This window comes from Lagopus leucura, unplaced genomic scaffold (assembly GCF_019238085.1).
Source record: "Lagopus leucura isolate 7727_CA_CO unplaced genomic scaffold, USGS_WTPT01 Super-Scaffold_73, whole genome shotgun sequence".
Lineage (NCBI taxonomy): Eukaryota > Metazoa > Chordata > Aves > Galliformes > Phasianidae > Lagopus > Lagopus leucura.
This window is the reverse complement of record NW_024962252.1, coordinates 63,138,323-63,158,836: the sequence shown is the minus strand read 5'-3', so window position 1 is coordinate 63,158,836 and position 20,514 is coordinate 63,138,323.

Here is a 20,514-nt window from a genome sequence, read left to right as displayed (position 1 = left end):
CAACTTGTTCCAGTGCCTCACTAAATGGCAGCTAATCTATCCTGAGCTCTGTTCCCTCTCTCCTTTTCACAATGAAGATTATACAGATTTCTTAAATAATTTATGCACTGTAGAAAGCAGTGATAAGCAGTACTAAAATCTAAAGAGCATGGTGGCAAACAACCAGTTGCATTTCTGCAATCACTACGAGTAATTCCTCTGTCTCAAGGATTTTTTTTTACATTGTAATCCATTACCAAATGCTATGGGATTGTGTTGTGGAAAGAAAAATAATCAAATTCCATTCTTTTATAGCAGAAATTCTGGTTTAGGATTATGTAAGGATCATGCTCAGGATAAAGAAAGACTTGATCTGATAGTAATATTGATGGGAATTAAGATAGCCACCATTTTATTTTCATGATAGTGTTGAAGTCTGTCTTGTTCGTGTTTCTGCTTAACCCTAGCTCATACTATCAATCTTCTCCACAGTACATCACTCTGCTCTGCAACATTGGTTTTAAAATCTCCTTGCTCTGTCCCCTCGCTTTATTAAATTAGATGTAACAGCATCAGTCTTTTCTTCCTACCTCTCCAGTCTCATGAATTCTTTCCAACTGCATTAATTCTAGCAGAAAAGATTTGTCACTTAGGCTGCACCAGCTTCATACTGTTTCCACATCCTCATCCTCAGAATTTCTGATGCAGTTAGCAAAGAGAGTATTTCATATGGATGTTTAAAGCAAATCCAAAATGAAATGAGAAACAATGGTGTGTTGTAGGAATTAATTACTGCAGTGTTATTTGAAAATTCGTGGGAGTGAAAGATCGCAACAGTGTTTTATGGGATAGTTATGCCATAATCTGGCCTCGTGTCCACGGCTCTCAATGGTGCTGAACATCTTCCCTTAGTCTCCTTCTTCTGTGTCAAAAATATAAAAGAAACTAAGGATTTCAAAGTGCATTTTGATTCTCCCCCACCTACTTCCTTTGAGCTCAATGTAGTTCTGATAAGCTTTGGGCTAAATCATTTGCCTCTTCAAAATGATGGCTTGAGGGGGCCCTTATTGCTACTCTGCTGTGCATTCAGTCTGTTAGCCCTGCTACAAAAGATTGCTTTCTCCAAGCATACAGACACAACTTACAGTAACAGCTTTCTGGAATCTGATTACCAAAAGTAGATAGCCAAGGGATCAGAGCTACAGGCTTTAAAGGTATTTGTCCTATTATCCCAGTGACACTGAGCAGACTCTTTCCTTCAAGTGAGATCTGCATCGGGGTCAAACCTGGTGGATGCTGTTTAAGCTGTGCCAAGGTCATCTGAGGTAAAAGCGGCGGATGGCCTAAATACTAGGGCAAAATTGCAGGGCAGAAATGAAGTGCTGCTGATGTGCAGAAGTAGCAAGAATGATTGGGGCTTACAGATTGCAGAATACTGCAGATTCCCATCGTCTTATCTGCATTTTTGAGTGGGGAGTAGTAACCAATGTTTTTTTTTTCAAAAGAATTCAAAATGTTCAGGTATAAGCAAACATGGAGTTAACTATCATGTTCAACTAATGTTAATAAAGAGATCATATCTCTTGCTTATGTGTTCTTCATTCTTCAAAACACAAAAATCTGTTAGACAGCACAGTTCCATAAGAGAGATGCAGATTGCACTGTTCAGAAGATAATTTTTTCTCTTCAGCTGTGAATGGGTATTACACTTGCTCATAAAGAGGTGTGATTTTATAGTGAGATGTAACTGTGCTCCTGAAAAATGACCTTCCTCTTCCACAGATGCAGTTAGACAGATTTGTGCTGAATAATAAAACGCATAACTGAAACCACAATAAAAAAGTGTAATCATCTCCACCAGTTAAGGTAGGCCTAATCCTGCTGTCACGTGGCACATCAGGCCTGCACTAGGCTACAGCCGCCGGCTGTGTGCAGGCCTCAGAAGGGAGAGTGAGGAGCTGATGGCAGCTCATCCTCCCGGCAGCTCAGGCTGCATGGAGCTGACGAGGCTGAAGCACACAGCCGAGAACAAAACCCTGCTGCTGAGTGGTGGACGGGCTGAAGTCTGCGTGTATCCTCAAGTGTCCTTCTGTGCACCCGGGGCATTGTAACTATTACTGAAATTGAGCCACCTCCGAGGCAGGATGAGGGCAATAACTTAGCAGTGCATAGCATTCTTTGTAAGTAGTTTAAAGGAGAAAAGTACTCTTTGTAATTGGAAGTTCATTTAGGTAGATAGAATGTAATTATCTGGCACAGTTAGAGGAGCAGGGCTATTGTGAGTCTCTGATGAAAAATGTCATCTGGTTATTTAATGGCCAACAAGCGATTAGAATTTTTGTTTCATACTTCATACAGGAACAGCACATTCAGCAGCCTGGTGACCCCTCAATTCAATGCAGGGCACTGAGCAATTACTGACTCAGAGGCAGATGTTCCTCTGGCTGAGCTGTGATCATTGCTTTTTGCAGCACTCTGCTATGTGGCAACAAGGCTGAGCCTTATTTAGTATAGGAAATTGGCTTTTATAATGTTATAGGTAAAGGTATAACTCTAAAATACAACCAGGATTTTAAACTGAAGTATATTCCATACAGCAAACATGAAGCTTGAGAATAGCTTCCTGGCTTAAGTACCTGTGATACCAGATTTTTACCTGAGGCAAACCTGTCAGAGAAATGCCATCAAAGCAGTTCACATTTCAAAACCAATTCACCTCTCTTTTTCAACCCCCTTTTGCTATTCAAAGTGTGCCTCTCAGGCCCTTCCAACCGACTGGCTGCTTCTCTGACTCTATCCAACAACTTCATCTGAATGCACCAGGAAGGAGCTCTCGTGCCCCACAGCACAACCCTTCTTGGTTTATTGAGTGCAGGCAGGTGTCACTGTCCCAGACATGTTCCTGTCTACAAACATCCACAGTGCTGAGGCTTCCAGGGGCTTAGATAATTTCACCCTTGTGAACTCTTCTGGCTTCCTTTGCTTCTCAGAGTTGTCCTTCCTTGTCAGAAACACTGGGGAAGAACAGTAATGGCAACAGGCAGAGTTGGTGAGATGTTTTGGAGTGCAGTCATTCTTGCTGATACCTCAGGCAGCTGTGCTATTGTTGGAGACAACCCAATGTGCAGCAGGATCAAACCACATGATAATTCAATAATTTCTTTCTTATGTTACAACAAGGTGCTATCTGAACATCTCACAGAGCCTTAAAAAATAAAATAAAAAAATAAAATAAAAAAACATCCACTGTATATGTTAAGGTTGCAAAAGGAAACAAAAAACTGGAACATAACAAAAGATAAAAACCTCTCCAGAAGGAAATGTGATAACAAACATATACAAAGGAGGGAAGCTGTGGAAACCAGACGTCTGTGCTGGAAATGCAATCAGATCAAGCCAGTCACTGCAGCACTGATTAGTCAGTGGCAGGAGCAAACAGGTGTACAAACAAGTCAGAAGGCAGGAGCATAGATTTTTGAAGTATTTTGGCAAGACTGGCAAAATAAGAATCATTCTGTCAGGGCAGATATGGACTTAAAGAGTCTTCGTCTTTCTTTGCTAAATTGGCCAAGGAAGACTGAAGCCTACAGATATTGCATAAATAGGAATCATCAGAAACATGATTGCTATCAATGACAACTCCTGCCATGAAAACAAGTTTCTGATGAGGAGACATTGAACAGGTTCATGGCTTCATAGATTTCATGTTTATTTATTTCTGCATCAGTAGCTAGTAACTTTGTACTGATGTATTATTGTTTTAGAGTGAAATTCATTCTAAAATTTCATTTTAGGGCTCAACAATGAAGCATGGTTTCTATATCACAAAAGAGCGCTAATGAGGCAGACGTGCTGAAAATCTTTTACAGCTCTTGAGTTTACAGGTCTGAGAGGCAAAAGGAGAATGTGCCTTCCCACCGACCTTTCTTTCTCAGTTTCTTTCTATCCTGTGACAGAATAGAAACAACATAATTTTACAAGGCCACAAAACCACTACAATGTGAGAAATACGGTGTGGAATGCAGGGCATACATGCTTTGAGTTCACCATTTCATTTTCATGTGGTCACTTTTTGGAGTACAATTGATTTCTAATTATGAGTTTTCAGGACTTTTTGGAATACCAGTGACCTGAAATAACTTTAATATACCTCATAATTTTTGTCAATTTTCAACTGTAAGCAAAAAATAGGAAGATCTAGCTCTTTTATGTTTCAAAAGTTATGACAGTGTTCAGAATAGAATTAGCATTATTCTGTCAGTGCTGTGAGAGCAGCTATGTGCATTCTGAGGCACTTGCTCCTTTGATGAAGTTGTTTATATTTACAATCTCTGTTCTTGCTGAATCATTCTTTGCTCTCATACTGCTTTGAGACAGCAAGGGAGATCAGATGATAATTTTATGTAACTTTGGTGAACTGTTACAGATCAGAAGAAAAACACGTAATAACTTCTAAATACCATGATTTTTTAATAATTTCGTAACTTAAATTTCTAAAGGAATTAGCTGAATTGGTTGCAGAACAGCCCTCCATCACATTTGAAAAGTTGTGGCTTCCAGGCAAAGTCTTTGGTGACTAGAAAATTGAAACATTACTCTCATATTCAAGAAAGAAAGAAAGACCCAGGGAACTACAGGCCAGTGAGCCTCACCTCTGTGCCTGGAAAGATCATGGAGCAGATCCTCCTGAAAGAGATGTTAAGGCAAACGAGGGATGAGCATATGATTTGACACAGCCAGCACAGCTTTACCAAGAGAATGTTGTTGTACCTCGCCAATCTGGTGGCCACCTATGATAGAATGATGTGAGCAACTGATGGACAACTGATGTCACCTACCTGCATTTGTGTGGGGCCTTTGGCATGGTCTCACATCATATCATTTTCTTTAAATTGGAGAAGCACAGATTTAAAGGGTGTGCTATTAGTTGGATAAAAAATTGATTGGATTGTCGCAGCTGGAGGGTGTCAATGGCTCTATGTCCAAGTGAAGGCCAGTCATGAGTGGTGTTTCCCATGGATCCATCATGGAACCTGTGCTTTATCGCTGGCAGTAGGATTGAGTGTACCCTCAGCAAGTTTGCTGCTGACACCAAGCTGAGTGGTAAGTATGGACACAATAGAAGGGAAGGACAGCAGTGAGAGGGATCTGGACACACTCAAAAAGTGGGCACATGAGAATCTAATGAGAATTAACAAAGCAGAGTGCAAGGTGTTGCACTTGGTTTGAAGCAATCCCAGACACGAGTACAAACAGGGAGAAGAACTCAGGGAGACAGCTCACTGCAGAGAAGGACTTGGGTATCTTGATGGATGAAAGGTTGGACATGAACCAGCAACGTGCTGTTGCAGATCGGAAGACCAACAGTATCCTCAGCTGCATCAAAACAGGGGGGACCAGCAGAGAGATGGAGGTGACTTCTTCAATTCTGCCTTTGTGAGACCCCATCTGGAGTACTGTGCCCAAGCCTGGGGTCAGCAGTACAGGAAGGATATGGGGCAGATGGAGTGGATTTAGAGGATGCCATGAAGCTGATCAAATGGCTGGATCACATCTCCCATGAAAGTTGAGGGAGTTGGGTTTGTTTAGCATGGAGAATAGAAGGCTTCAGGGAGACCTCATTGTGATCTTCCAGTACTTGAAAGGAGCTTACAAGCAGGAGGGAGACTGACTTTTTACACAGTCTGATAGTGATGGGACAAGGGGGAATGGCTTTAAGCTAAAGGACGGGAGATTTAAGTTGGATATTAGGAAGAAAATTTTTATTCAGACAGTGAGATGTTGGAACAGGTTGCCCAGCGAGGCAATCTGTCTGTGGAGGCATTCAAAGCCAGATTGAAGGAGACCCTGGGCAACCTGATCTGGTGAGTGGAAGCCCTGCCCATGGTAGGAAGGTTGGAACTAAATGATCTTTGAAGTTCCCTCCAACCTAAGCCATTCTATGATTAAACGATTAAATACATTTCTGTCTGTTCTAGTCTTGTTTCTGAAAATGAACCACTTGTGAATCTCATTCATTTGATGAAATATCAGCATGACCATAGTTAGTTAAAACTGAAAGAAGTGTGCAATTTAAAATGATTTCCAAGACTTTGCTACTATTTTTGGAGACTTCTGGCATTCCTAAGGCAAGCCACACAGAGTCTGATCCAAACCTTGTTAAAGCCAGTGACAACTTCTCCGCTGACTTCAGTTATAGAGGGAGCAAAGAGATGGTGGCAGAGCTGGAATAATCTCCCTATACAGGCCCTACGCATGTTCTGCTCATTATGCGTTTTTTCCCCAACCTCAAAGTTAAGCTTATGCAGGCTTTTAATGAAGGCAGTGCCCTGATTCTGCCCTCTGCATGTGGGTGCATTTCACTGTGGGGCAGGCAGAAGGGTTGTTTAGTGTTGTGTGGAAAGGGAGTGGACAGGTGATTTGGGACAGGGCTGAGGATGCCCAGCGGAAATGCTGATTGCACAAGGCATAGCTCATTCTCTAAGTGGTGCTGTTTAATAGCTGGGCAACCTCTGAACGATCCTCTCAGAAGGATTATGCAACTGAGGCATCCCAAAGTATTGAAATACTGTAAATGAAAGCAGGGGAAATATCAGCCTGCTATACCTGTTCTCTTTCAGTCTGTTTGGACAAATGTTCTCAGTTTTTCAAAACTAGACTTATAAATACACTACAGAGGCTAAGTGTAGCTGTTGCAGATATACTATTGTTATTTTTCTTAGAGTCAGAGTAACTTGAGCTGTGAACATGCTGTATATCAAGCAGCGTGTGGTCTTCTGGAGAAGAACAGGTAGAAAATGTCAAATAGACCACAGTACCAGCAATAGCATCTGAATTACAGATGTTTACAGTGCATAAACACAGCGTAGAGACAAACTGGTACACATGGAGGATTTTTTAACCCAGCAGTGAATGCCATTGTATTGCCAAGGGAGGCAGGGCCTCTTTAGCATCTCATCCTAAATTCTACATATTCCTGAGCCATATCTCAGACCATTCTTGGGAAAAATGAGCTTTTGAGGATCAGCACAAACCTGCAACATATCAGTGTGAGATATGTGCACGCAGCCTTGATGTGCTTGGGATTCCTTCTTCATCTCTGGAATAAACAAAGGCAGATGGAGCTGAACAGAGTTGGTCACACTGAGCACTGTGTGACCATTCCCTCAACCATTAATCCCTGATCTTAAAAAGTAACTAAATGTCTATAGTGTCTGAATGTTATGTTTCAGATGTAATTCAATCAGTTTGCTATGTTGCCCTCTTACCTTGACCTAACAGAGCTGAGAGCTGAATAACAGGTCACATGCATAGAGAACAAGAAGAGAAGGGATTTTGTTGAACTAAATGTTGGTGGAGATGTTTTATCACATTCCACATATATCCACTAAAACGTTTGTTGTTGTTTAGCTGAGGGCAGACATTTGCAAACAGCAAATGTTCCTACTCATAGTACCAGTGATATGAGATGAGCTGAAGGATTGCAGTGACCATGCCCTAGGCTGTCGTTATAGATAGCATTACTGCTACTCTGCCAGACTCCCAACTGTGCAGATAATCTGTCTTGAGCACAGTCCTGACTGGTTTTCAAGCTATTACTCCTTGCTGATACAACTGAGTGCACCTCAACCTTTCTCAGTTTTAATCTTCAGCTTTTTTTCTTTTCTTTTCTTTTTTTTTTTTTAATTGACATATTGCAATATCTTTAACACTGCGGACTGGTTTGAAACAATCCCTCCTTTTCCTCAAAACTTCTCCCAGAAGCATTAAGTGTGCTGCCATATCCATTTGACCATCAGCGCTGTGGGAATATATAGCAGGTTGCATAATGCACTTCTCTAAATCAACTTGAGCAGATGGGAAGGCAAGTAGCTTGAGCCAGCAAAGTGCAACTCCCCTTGGACACTTCTCAGATGGCAGTGGAAGTGCAGACCAGCAGTGTCCTGCTGTCTTAATTTTGTCCTCTCAGGTGACAGAGCCAGCCAAGCCTGAAGAAAGCTTTATCCCCCTATGGCTTTTCCTCTCTTCCCAGTCTACAGCACTGCACAACTACATTCTTTTAAATATTACTTGTATGCTATTTTTTTCCCAGTCACCATGCATTGCTTCATTTTGACTGGTATTTAGGTGAAAAAAAAAAAAAAAGGATAAATAAATAACAAGCCACTCAATTAAACACACAAGTGAAATGTAAACAAGAACAACGTAGGTTCAAAGATGACTAAAAATAGTGCTATTAGTACATCTTTTCATACTTCATGCTCATGAAGTAGGGAGCCCAGAGCTGTAAAAGAAGATTAGACCTTGTTTTTTCCTGTGTTGTTGGTTTATCAAGAAGCTAGCATCACAACTGATTAATTGATCAGAACCGAAACATAAATATCAGAGGAAGGAAGCAGTACCAATCCAGGCTAAGCACATCACTGAACAAAACTGTATTGAAGTCATACTGGAATAAATTTCTGTTCAGCTGTCATCATCTGTTTCTGGAGGAGAAGCGAATGGTTATATAAAAGCAGTAGAAAAATCTAATTAAAACTGAATGTGGTAGTGGGCCTGTGGAGAAAACAAGCTGCATGTGAAGACCATTGAAACTGAGTCCATTGACTGAACAGGAGTTTCACCTGCCAAATAAATGGCATATATGAATGTCAGCAGTGGTATCATGTGCCTTTGTAGACTGGGTGAGCTAGTCAGAGAAGAATGGTGTAGGTGCTGTGCATTCACACTGCCTCACACTACAAGGCAGGAGATGTTGAGGCTGTTTCACATCCTTGCCTCAGACAGAGCCATGAATGACACCTAAGAACCTGTCTGAGGACTGTAATATGACAAACCATTCTCTTGTCCCAGCTTTAGTAAGACAGAAGCTGTATCTGACCTCTTTTTCTTCTCAAGCTTCACCCAAGGATTGAACTCATTTCCATCCCACTTTTCTCATATAATTTATTTATGTGAGTGGCTGGGAAATTGCTAACTACTTTAAGATTTTAGGATTTACAGAAAGACTACAGCCTTGTCTGCAATGATACTCCCTTATGAATGTCCTCTGCAACTTAAACTATGCTAGACCTACTTTGGGATGACTGCAATATGGGTCAAAACACTAAGAAAACTGCAGAGGGTTGAGGATGTGAGACTTTATAGTCTAAGGACAAGCACTGAGAGAGCCCAGAGTGTCAAGGTGCCGAGACAGACTTCAGTCTTTCTAAGCTTTCTTGGTTCTGATTGCCTACATATGCAACAGCTGGGTTAACTTTGAATTTCTGTACTCTAATTCCTCCCTGCCTTCTGTTTTTGCTGTGAGGTTTCCAAAGCTTTATACCACCTTGTTCTGCCTTGCCTTTGCATCTTAACCCAGTGCTGTGTATTTCCATTGCACTCCTGAAACTCCTTTAAATGAATAATTCTGGATCATTTTGCTGTATTTGCTTGTCTTGCAAAGGTTGAATATATTTATCCCTGTCTTTATGAAGCCTCGGTGTAATGTGAAGCACCAGGGGAGCCATTCTGGCTTTTATTTTCTCTGTGGGAGTCCATGCTCAGTTTATCATCTTTGCAGGATGCCATGTGAACATCAGAATTCATAACAGACACAGGAGGCTTGAAGGGGCTATCGCTATCAGTGCAGGTAGACCCTATGCATATTTCATCAGTTTGGCAGGGGTTTCTGCAGGTCTTGTGATCTTTGCAGGGTTCCTTATGGGAAATGCAATGAGGAGAGTCTCAGGAGGGGTTGGAAAATGAAAAACATAAGGACAGCTTTGTGGTGATTTTGTTGGTGGTGGAAAAGAGAGAATGGCATTGAAAAAGAAGTAGTGAAGAAGAGATAAGAACCTCTTCTGAGGGTAAGGAATCTACAAAGAAGAAGGAGCTGTGCTCAAAGAACACTGGGACTTTGGCTGGAGCAACAAAATGGGGAAGAAAAGGAAACGTCAAGTGCTTGTTGAGGGAATATTGCCCCAGTAGCAGGATGAGGTGTGTAGCAACTGATAATGAGAGAGAGGTAAGAAAGAAAGATGTGCCAAAGGAAAATGAAAACTTTGCTGGTGCTGAGGAAATAGGATGCTCAAAACAATTATTAAATAAGGTCAGCAAGACAGAAAGAAGCCAAAAGAAGGAGAAAAAAAGAAAAAGAAAAATAAGAACAGTTATGCTGAAACACTCAGGGGAGAGAATGCACTCTGATTCCCCTATTTCTTCCCAAATTTCAGTGAATATACATAGTGAAGAGCTTTTATTTTTTTCACTCACATCTCTTTGTATCTTTGCACATACATTTTCCATAGTTACCCAAGTCTACATAACTTCCTTGGCACCATCCTGGAGTGTTCCCTCAGAGGCTGTGGCAGGATGCAGCTGCCAGAGCCCTGTGATGGCTCACACTGTGAGCAGTCTGTGCAGGGCACAGACTGACAGACATCTCTGGCACTATGATACTAACATGAAAAGTTCCATGAAGCATTCTAATCAAAGGTAAGGCTGACACATGCTCCAGCTGCAGATCTGCCAATTTGCTTCGAAACTGTGAGAAGAAGAAGGTTTTCACCACTTTACTGTGCTGCTAAGCAAGCTGGCAAACAGGAGTGACAGGGAGCTGTGGGAGCTGCATCTATACTTCTGGCTGGACCTCTGGCTTATGAGACCAAAAGAATCACCTCTGTCACTGACAGCTGGTTGAGGCCTGCAAACCACATGCCTGGAGGTAATAGGCTGTGGCTATACAGTGGCCCCGGTGAAGACATCTTCTGTGCCATGCTTTGGTCAGGCCAATGCAACAGACAGGCCTTGAGAGACAAGTCACAGTTCTGTTTTGTTCACTGGGTGTTTGTCAGGAGGAACATGGAATGATTGGATAGACAGGCTTTATTAGATTGTTTTTTCTGGTAAATGCTGTGTCTGTGAAAAGGAATACATTTGGAGATGTTATTATTATACTATCTATGTGTAGTAGGTCTGAAGATTCTTGTAGACAATGCACCTTATCTGTCCATAAAATGAGTGAGTAGGTACATGTTGGTACTGCACAAACCCAGCATCTGTGTCAAGAGCTCAGCTCTCCATTGACAAGCAAAGCACAGCTGATATTTGCACAGGTCTTTGCAGAAGCTCCTCACACAATATTACATAGATTGGAGAAAGCAGTCTCTGGAGAAATAGATTCTTCAGGGATTACTTTGTGACAAGACTTCAGTATGTGTCAGGGAGCAATGTGAAGTGTCTGTAGCCAACATTCAGAAAACATGAGCAGCTCTGTTGCCCAAGACACTGCAGTCACAAGCGGGCAGCCCACCTCTGTGCAGCTGGGTGGGAGAGGGGAGAGAGAGTCAAACGCAAACCCTGACATTTGGAAATTACTCAGCTGCTCCCTGTCACTCCTGCTTGCCCGCCTGCTTGGCAGCACAGTAAAGTGGTGAAAACCTTCTTCTTCTCACAGTTTCGAAGCAAATTGGCAGATCTGTAGCTGGAGCATGTGTCAGCCTTACCTTCGATCAGAATGCTTCATGGAACTTTTCATGTTAGTATTATAAAAAATAATAGCCTGTCTTATCATTTAGCCCCACTTTTCCCTGTCTTGCTCCCTCCCCCAAGGAGCCTCCAGCACCTCTGCTGATGGGGAGGCAGATTCAATCACACATCTCACCAACCACACACGTGGACATCCTGGGGCTTTTACTTACCTCCACTGGCACTGTCCCACCCCAGAATTCTCTCAGGCACCCAAATGATTTTAAGGACAAACCAATTCCCACCCTACAATTAATTTCATATCCCTATGTAGTCCAAACAAGAACTCAGGACTTGGTCTTCTCCAAGTTGTTGCCTATCTCCATCAAATGCTACATTTGCAAAAATACTCAGATAATCCATTCCTTCCCTATCCCTGTCCCACTCCATTCTTTTCCCAGTATCACAAGTAGCTCAGGATCTCATCCTCAACTCAGGTCCCTTTCCCACAAAAGACACTCAAACAGGAGGAAGCTGCTGCTGAGAGATGAAGAAATGCTGAGAAGCATCAAACCCTATTCACATGAGGTGGACAAGGCTCTTCGTGGCCCTCCGTATGCTTTCAGTTGTGTTTCTTGTCAGTCTTGCAGCTCTCAGGAGTAAGTGAGAAAATGCTTTTTTCATCTTATTTAGTCAGGCAACCAGATAGTCAGGCCATGCAGATGAAAGTCTGATGTCACCACAATCAAACTGCACAAAGCCAGAGACTGACTGTGAGAGAGACATCAGACAGCTTTGTGCTATGGTTAATGCTGGAAAATAGGCTTTTGCCATTGTTGTATTCCAAGTTGGGCTTTGACAAATGCATCTTTCAACTTTCCATTTCTTCTTTCTTTAACAGAGCTCTCTCTCAGTAAGTCAAATAAATTCTCTTTGGGAGCTGCGTTTCTGTATTGAGATAATTGGAACTTAAATTATTCCTATAAACTGTTAGACAGTGCATTATCAATCCTGTCTGTCAGAAAGATTACTTCTACTGTAAAAGGAAGACTATTGTCTCAGGAGAGGTTTGCAAGAGAAGCAACAGATAGAGAGAGATATAAAGCTTTATATTAGACAAATGACACACTTGAAGAAAGGCCTTTACGTCAAGAGCTGCCCATTTTCTCCAATTCTACAAGTTGTTCTAATAAAAAACACTGCTTCTCCCTGCTAACCTTACGTTGCCTACAGCACCTGTGCTTTGATCAGGGTCTGATGCTTGCTTCACTCATCTCCCAGGACATTTTCTTGTTTTAATCACCACTGGCCACCTCTTTTGCTATCAAAGGAGTTCCTTTTGCTAGCTTTTGATATGGAGAATGCATTACTCTGTAATCAAAGTGATGTTAACTCATCCCTGAGCATCTGGAAAGAAACCTTGAGCAGCAGTTATTGGCTAAATGTAAAATACATATTTATTAACAGCTGTGCAGGCTGAGCTCTGTGTGTGTGTATAGCTTATACAGATGGCCTGTATGGTATATAGTTCGTAACATTTTATTTTTATTGCTGGAATATGAAGGCAGCTTCTTTTCTACATTCCAGATTCAAGACATAATATCTTTACTTTTTAAATACAGATGTAAAATTCTGAATTTTCATATGTAGGAAAAAGTTTGATTTTGAAGTTTAAATTTCTTATTCTATTCAACTGAATGGTATTGCAACATCTTGAAAGCGTACCTTAATACTTCCAGAGATGTTGTGAATATTGTTGTAGGTATTAGTAGTGGACTGACAAATAGCACAGTCAAGGTAAATGAAAGAAGCAAGTAGAAGAAAAAGATCATCCTGGTCTCTGTTGGTCACCTTAACAGCCTCTTCCAGGATTCCTGTGACCCAATTCCTGCCCACCTTCTCTGGATTGTAGTGAGGCTACAAAATCAAGTTGAAAAATGCTCAGAACTGACAAATGAGTATTTCTTATGTAAACATACTTACATAAAGAAGGTACACACGATAAAAAAAAACAAAACAAATTACTACCAAATTGAGACCTGCATAGTCTCAGATAATGGCTTCAGTGACAATGCTACCACAAGGGCTGCTCAAAAAGTAATACCTTCTCTTTCATGATGTCAGCCCATGACATCAGAGGTGGATGTTGGTGATAACTCACTAGAAGTTGAATCTTTCCAGCAATATTCTGTTACATGTTGTTGCTGTGTGACCGATGGCAGCAGAGGTGCATTCTGACACAAGGGTGTCTGACATGGCAGTGCAGATGAAGCACAGGTGTGTCACTGAATTCCTCCATGTGGAAAAAATGGCACCCAGTAACATTTATCAATGCTTGCTGAATGTTTATGGAAATCAAACAGCAGATGTGAGCACAGTGAGGCACTGGATGGTGCGTTGCAGCAGTGGGTCACCTCCACTGGTACATATGTTTATGAGCACAGAATTCAGGCTCTTGTTCATTGCTGGTGAAAATGCACAGCTTATTGTGGTGACTATGCTGAAAAATAGTGTTTTGTAGCTGAGAATTTTCTCTATCCAACGGTGTTATTGTGCTCTTTGTATCTATTGCTGCTCTTGGGCTCGTGCCCAGGCACACAGCTGGGCCAAGTAGACCTGCACCCTAACATACCCCTGGGCATGAGACCTGAGGGGTGCTGCAGACACAGTACATGGCCTATTTCGTTGCGTTTAAGGCATGGCCCTTCTTTGCTCAGCCCTGTGTCCTTGAGGGATGAGAGCCATTTAAGCTCAAACCTTGGCCCAAATAAACATACACATATGTATATATGTATATATGCATATATATACATACTGCTACCCCGCATATACACAGAAATGGCTATGAGCAAGGCCAGGAACAGTACCAACTGGTCTTTTGACAAAAGAATAACACACCCTACTCCTCTAGTACTCATAGCATCTCTCCAGCTCCCAGCTGGGGCTGTCGCTGTCACCTCAGCAGGCAGTCCGAGGGGGAGCACTGGGGTGACCCTGAGTCTGATGGCTGGTGTGGGGTTGACCTCGTCCTCTGGGCTCCCTCTGCTGTCAGTGAGAGGCACGAGCTGAAGGTATATTATACATTATACATGTATTTACATATTATACTATATACATTTATAAATGTACCTATAGAAATGTACAAATATCTGCAGGGCAACCAAGGTACCTATGTGAGTACTGACACCCTTACCACAAGCTACAGCTGGTGAAATGCATCCCACCCTCCACAAAGACCTCCAACTTGCTAGTCTGTGCTGTGTGCACATCACAAATGGGAAGAAAAAAGAAACAACCAAACAAAAAAAACCAAACTAAACCAAAATGAAACATAACAACATTCAAATAGGAAGAATTCCAATTATTACAAGCACATGTAAGTCACTGTACTGCCCTCATACAAAACATTTCCTGTGCTGCTAAATGAGCCACTGCAAACATTTTCATATTCCACTGAATTATGTTACTCAGCAACTACTGTGGTGGTTCAGCAGTGAGCAGGGCAAATTGCATTTTCCTAGCATAAAAATAATGAAAGAAAATGGAAAGAAGGAGAAGGAGGAAGGAAACGATGAAACTGGTGCCAGAACAGGAAGGAAATGAGGAGCAAATGGGAGCTCAGTGTTCTGAAAAGGTTAAGCTGCAGGCAGAACACCTGGAAAGGGATCAGGGGTCACCATCCTATGAGGAGATCAAGTGGTGAAGCAAAGCAGAATAATTATAAAGGAGGAGCTTGAGAGGGACAAGTTTGAACAGCACATTGTACTGCCAAGGCAGAGATGTGTTGGGCTGGTAACAAACCCAATCTTCTGACCAACTGGGTGATTATAGAAAGATGCCAACACATTGAAAAGACATGACTTCTGCTTGCATTTAAGGCTAGTTGGGGAAATAGCTCAAGAGAAAAATAAAAAAAACCAAGCACCTATGACTGGCAGCTCTGCCAGTCAGTCTCCCTTCCACAGCCAGATGACAGAGTGCCTGCACACAGTGGAGCTGATTTCTGCAGGAGCTGATGCTGCACAGATATGTGCTCATCTGCATGAAGGGAGTCTTGCACTTATAGGATACTCAGATAGAGCTGCCTGCTAAACTGGGACTTCTTTTAGCTCTAGCACCTGCCTTAACCATTTTTACTTTCTCCTCATATTCTCTTTAGGATTTTTTTTTTCTGTTTTGTTATGCTCTTATTTTGTATTTTTCCCTCAGTGTCCATTACTGCTGCTGTTAAAACAAAGCAGACCAGGTTCATCTTTGGGCTGCTGGCTGCAGCCTTTTTTATCTTCTTCCTTTAGAAATGAATTGCTAAAAATTAAATCATTTGGTAAAAGGATAAGTGAAAGAATGGGCTGGGGTTCTTATTTTCTTAGGGTAACATGAAAACGCATATGTTTTATTTTGTTTAAATTAAGGCTCTAATCATATACCCACTGCCAAAGCTGTTATGTTTCTTAAAGTGGCCTCTTTATTTCCTGCACATTTCTCTTTGTGTGCGGAGCTTTTTCTTTCTGTTAAATTGTATATCCATAGAGAATTTTGGGGCACTCAGCCAGTCAATCCAATTTGGAGCTGGATAGTGGCAGTTGTGGGCTAAGTCTCTTATCTGTCCCCTTCAGCTGCTACATTTCTCTGCTATTCACAGAAACACAAAATTAAAAGTGGAATCAACTCAGAGGCAAGAGCCCAGCAAGACACCTGGGAGGAACAAGTTAAGGGGGGAGATCCTGACCAATCTCTCTGCAACTGGAGTAATGTGCTGGCATTTGTTTTTAAATATGCATGCCATAGATTCAGTACTTCACAAATATCAGCATTTCATTTATCTTTGTGGGTAACACAGCAAGTATGTGAAGAAAACTGAAATCAGGTTGGAAACAATTTTATTTATTTATTTATAAGGTTGGAAACAATTTTATTTATTTATTTGTTTGTTTCTTTATTTTTAGGAAGAAGGATTTATGGGATTCTTCATTACCACATCCTGTGGGCTGAGAAAATCGTTGAACTAGAGGAATGAATAGGGTCCTGAAAACAGCTTAGCTGTTCTTATAGGGCTAAAGAAGAAGCAGAAAGAGGAACTGGTTGGAACATATGCTAGATTTTGAGCATGCTCCATGTGATGTGCTCAGTATGGTGAAAATGCAGATCATACTATTGAAATCAGCTGTTACAATAGCATAAAATCAATGTAAATAAGAATTTAAATATGAGGGACTAGACCTTCTGGTGTGCTTCAGAGCTATCTTTTCATCTTCTGACTCTGGACTGAAGAAGGCCCTGCTTTTCTTCTAGCCTAGTGCTTCCCAATAACATGAATGACAACAGCTTCTACATCCATCTGTGGCCAGATTGCAGGAGATGCAAAGGGATCACTCATACTGAAAAGGGAAGCAGCATCTCTGCTTATTTAATAATGCTAAAAGACACTATCATAGATGAAAGGAAAACAGCAAAGGGAAAGAAAGAACAAAGGTAGGAATAAGCTGCTTTTCAAATCAGAAAATATAATGCCAAATGAAGCAATAAAACCTGACACAAGCGCAATTGATCTGGTTGGCCTCCACCTCTTCCCTCCTGCAGAGTACCTCAGCCAGCTGCTAAGGGAAAGGGATGTGCAAATCTCAAGCAGATGAGGCACTGGACTGGTGAAGAAAAGGTATGCCGGGTTCATACTTTACAGACTCTATCTCCCCACCTGATTGATACTGAAATCTCAGACAGACAAGCCATTCTGTTCCTTGTACCATGCTCAGTGCTGCTGCAGGGACTGAACTGCTTTCCCCATCCTGTCCCTGGAGAGGCACCAGCACTTTCATTCAGGAATGCTGGAAAGCAGCCTTTTTGGGGTGGGTTAGTTCTTGTGAGAACAGGTGGTATGGTTGTGGCACAAAGGCACCTCCCTTCACAGCTGTGTTATGGATTTACACCAAATTACAATGCCCATGTGGCAACTGTGGGTAAGATGTGAGTCCTAGTTGAGCCTGGTTCTGTGCTCGTGCAAGGTCTTCTCTATCTTGAGTCTATGGTATGTAATTATTTATGAATTCTTATTTGTTTATCAGAAAACAAGCTAGGAGAGAAGAGGAAGCCTAAGGTAACTCTTGCTTCTGCAGCCTGCTCCGAAAGTACTCAACCTAGGCCTCACTTGTGATTATCTCCTACAAGTCCTCCTAGTAATCCTGCTTTCTTGACTCTTGCACTTTCTTTCTCTGTGCATCTTCTAAGCCTAGAGGTCCCTTCCACCCTGTGATTTTCAATGCTTCTGAATGATGCTGCAGAGTGTACAGGAGGCTTTGGTCAAACCCACTAGAACTTCGCAGAAGTCTTGTCCTAGTAACTATAGCCAACAAGTTGCACAGGTCTCCAGGCCTTTCTCCAATTTCAGGAGGTCTTGTGGTAGGTTCTGATCTCTAAAACAAATAGAAATAGAATAGAAATAGAATAGAATAGAAAAACAAAGCCTATCTGCTAGGGTATTTGTATTTATAGATCCTTTAATGGCTCAGGGAAATTTTCTCAGTATCTGTTCTTTTGCTAAACAATGATAACATTTTCTGTCTTCTCTTATGTTTAGCAGAGCTGGAGAAAAGCTACTTAGACTTCTCTTCTTGATAAAAGACCTTTCTCAGATAGTCACAAAGCAATCAGCTACCTAGTTCAGTGCATAGAATATTGTCTGCTCTTTCAGGGACAAAAATTCACTACCTCATTTCTGTATTTTCTTTATGTGTGGAGAGATTGCCACACGGTGGCAATTTACATTCGCTTTATGACAGGATGCATAAATGTCTAGCCTGGTTTCATTTCCAAGGCTTTTTCCAAGGTGTTTTTCAAGCCTATCTTGTGTGTCTTAGGAAATGTTACCACTTCAGTGTTAAGATAATTCACTTTTTTTTTTTTTTTTTTTTTTGTCAAAGGCATTTGTCCGTCTTCTCTCACTCTTGCCTCCTCTTATGCTTTAAATATCGTCATTTTATCCTACCTCCTCCCAGTCTACCTGACAAAAGCAAATGTAAGAACAGGTTTGGATTTTACATACTCCTTAACTATCTTTTTAGGAAGCCTGACAGACAAACTTCTTCTCTTTCTAGTGAGGTGACCAGAAGGGCAGCAGAGCAGGGAGGCAGGGCAGGACCAGGGCTGAGTTATGACTGACTGCAGGTCTGTGTGCAAGACAGCTTTCTGCAGCCTCCTCCTCAAGTGAGCATGGTGAGTGCAAGTTTGTGAGCTGAGTGCAGTAGGCTCGTGTGCTATGGCACAGGGATCCCCAGTGTTCCCTGATCAGACTGTTCGTTTGGTCCTGGTGATTGTGAAACACAGAGGTTTTTTGAATTCAGAGATGCTGCTGGAGGGTACAAATTGGAGAGACATGATCTGATCTGACATAATACCTACTGAAACACAATAATCTCTCTAAGAAGTTGGCACACTAACTAAAAAAAAAACAAAAACAAAAACAAAGAAAACAACAAAACAAACAAACAAAAACAACAAATGCTATAATAGCTCTCTATAATAATCATATTATAAAGGTGCTGATGATAATTCCATAGTCAATAGTGATCTATAGTAGGTTTAAAGCAGGGCACAATTTCTTGCTCTCCAATACATATGCGGATGCGTGGTCCACTGCTCCCTTCTCATCTCTTCAGAGTTCTGAGTTCTGAATTTCAATAGTAGGAAAGGCTCTTGCTCTTGAAACAGCAGCAAAGGGAGGGTTCCTTACATGGCAGAAAAGCCAAAATATGCCTAGAGTTATTCTGGAAGCTTTGAGTCTGAAGGATTTTTATAATGCCACAGAAACATGAGATTTGTAATCAGGACTCTTGGAAAAAAATGAGATTAGTGCCTTTGATGAAAGAAAATCACAAAGAAAGCATAGATACTTACTAAAAGTTGCTCAAATGGAGCACTTACTGATATTTGTGTCAACCTATCTTTTTTTTTTTTTTTTTTCCTATATGTTTAAAGCAATGCTTTTCTCTATATAAAGTTTAATTCACAGATTGCTAGAGCAGTCCTAGGAGTGCATTTGTCAATAAATGTTTAGGATCAAACATTAAGTTCTGCCACTTAACCATAATAATGAACATATACTAAGCAGACAGTCTGAATAAATTTCCACCATATAGAATTGTCCTCTGTTGTGAATTATATTTTTTTTCCTGGTGGATTTAATCCTCTGACAGAGAAAATTCAATATGTAGATGCATTTATGTTACAGATACAGTCTCCTGCTAGCCAACAGATAAGCATGCTATCAGCAGCCGTGCTTCTGTGACACACTTCTGGGCCACTGCCAAACTCTGCCTTCTCTCCTTTCATGAACAGATCAATGTGCAAACATTTAAAAACCCTAAATAACATAATAGATTCTTGAATGCAAGCTGGAAGGAAAAAAACTTTCAAAACTGTTGCACTGAAATGATGTAGCTAATGCAAATCTCTAAAAACAAGGAAATAAGGGAGAACGGTAGCACACAGCTGCCATTTCCAGAGCTGCCCTGCCTCACAGACTCCACACATCAGCTTTTCCTCTAATCCGTAGTGCAGCAATCTCCTGTGCCACTGCCACATCACCCCCCACACAGAGCACACAGCACCAGTGATGCTGGAAACAGGACTCTGGGTAAAGACTGTGTGGTGTGTTGTTTGTTATAAGAGCAATGCAAAGATGTAACGTGTATCTGTATTCACTGGTTAGAGCTCTCACCTGTTTTGTCCTCTCTGGTTTTTGTGAACTCTCTCTCTCTGTAGTTCTTACTGCAATGACACAGGCACCTATAGAGGAAAGATCCTTTTTTCCTCCTCTGCTACCTCTCAAGCTACAAGATGCATGCTTTGAGTGATGCCTGTTAGTGGGAGCAGTGCTGGAGCGCTGGGATCAGAGAGCTCCGCAGGGGTGGGCAGACAGCTGTGGTAAAAGAAGAGAGCTGAAGAAAGCAAAGTGACCTCAGTGGGCAGCTTTTGAGGAAAAAGGCTGAGGGAAAAAATAAGGGAAAACTAATTGGGAAGAGGTTAATATGTGAGGGCAGGAAAAAATACAAAATAAAAAAATAGAAGAATTGAAAAACATGGAAAAAAAAA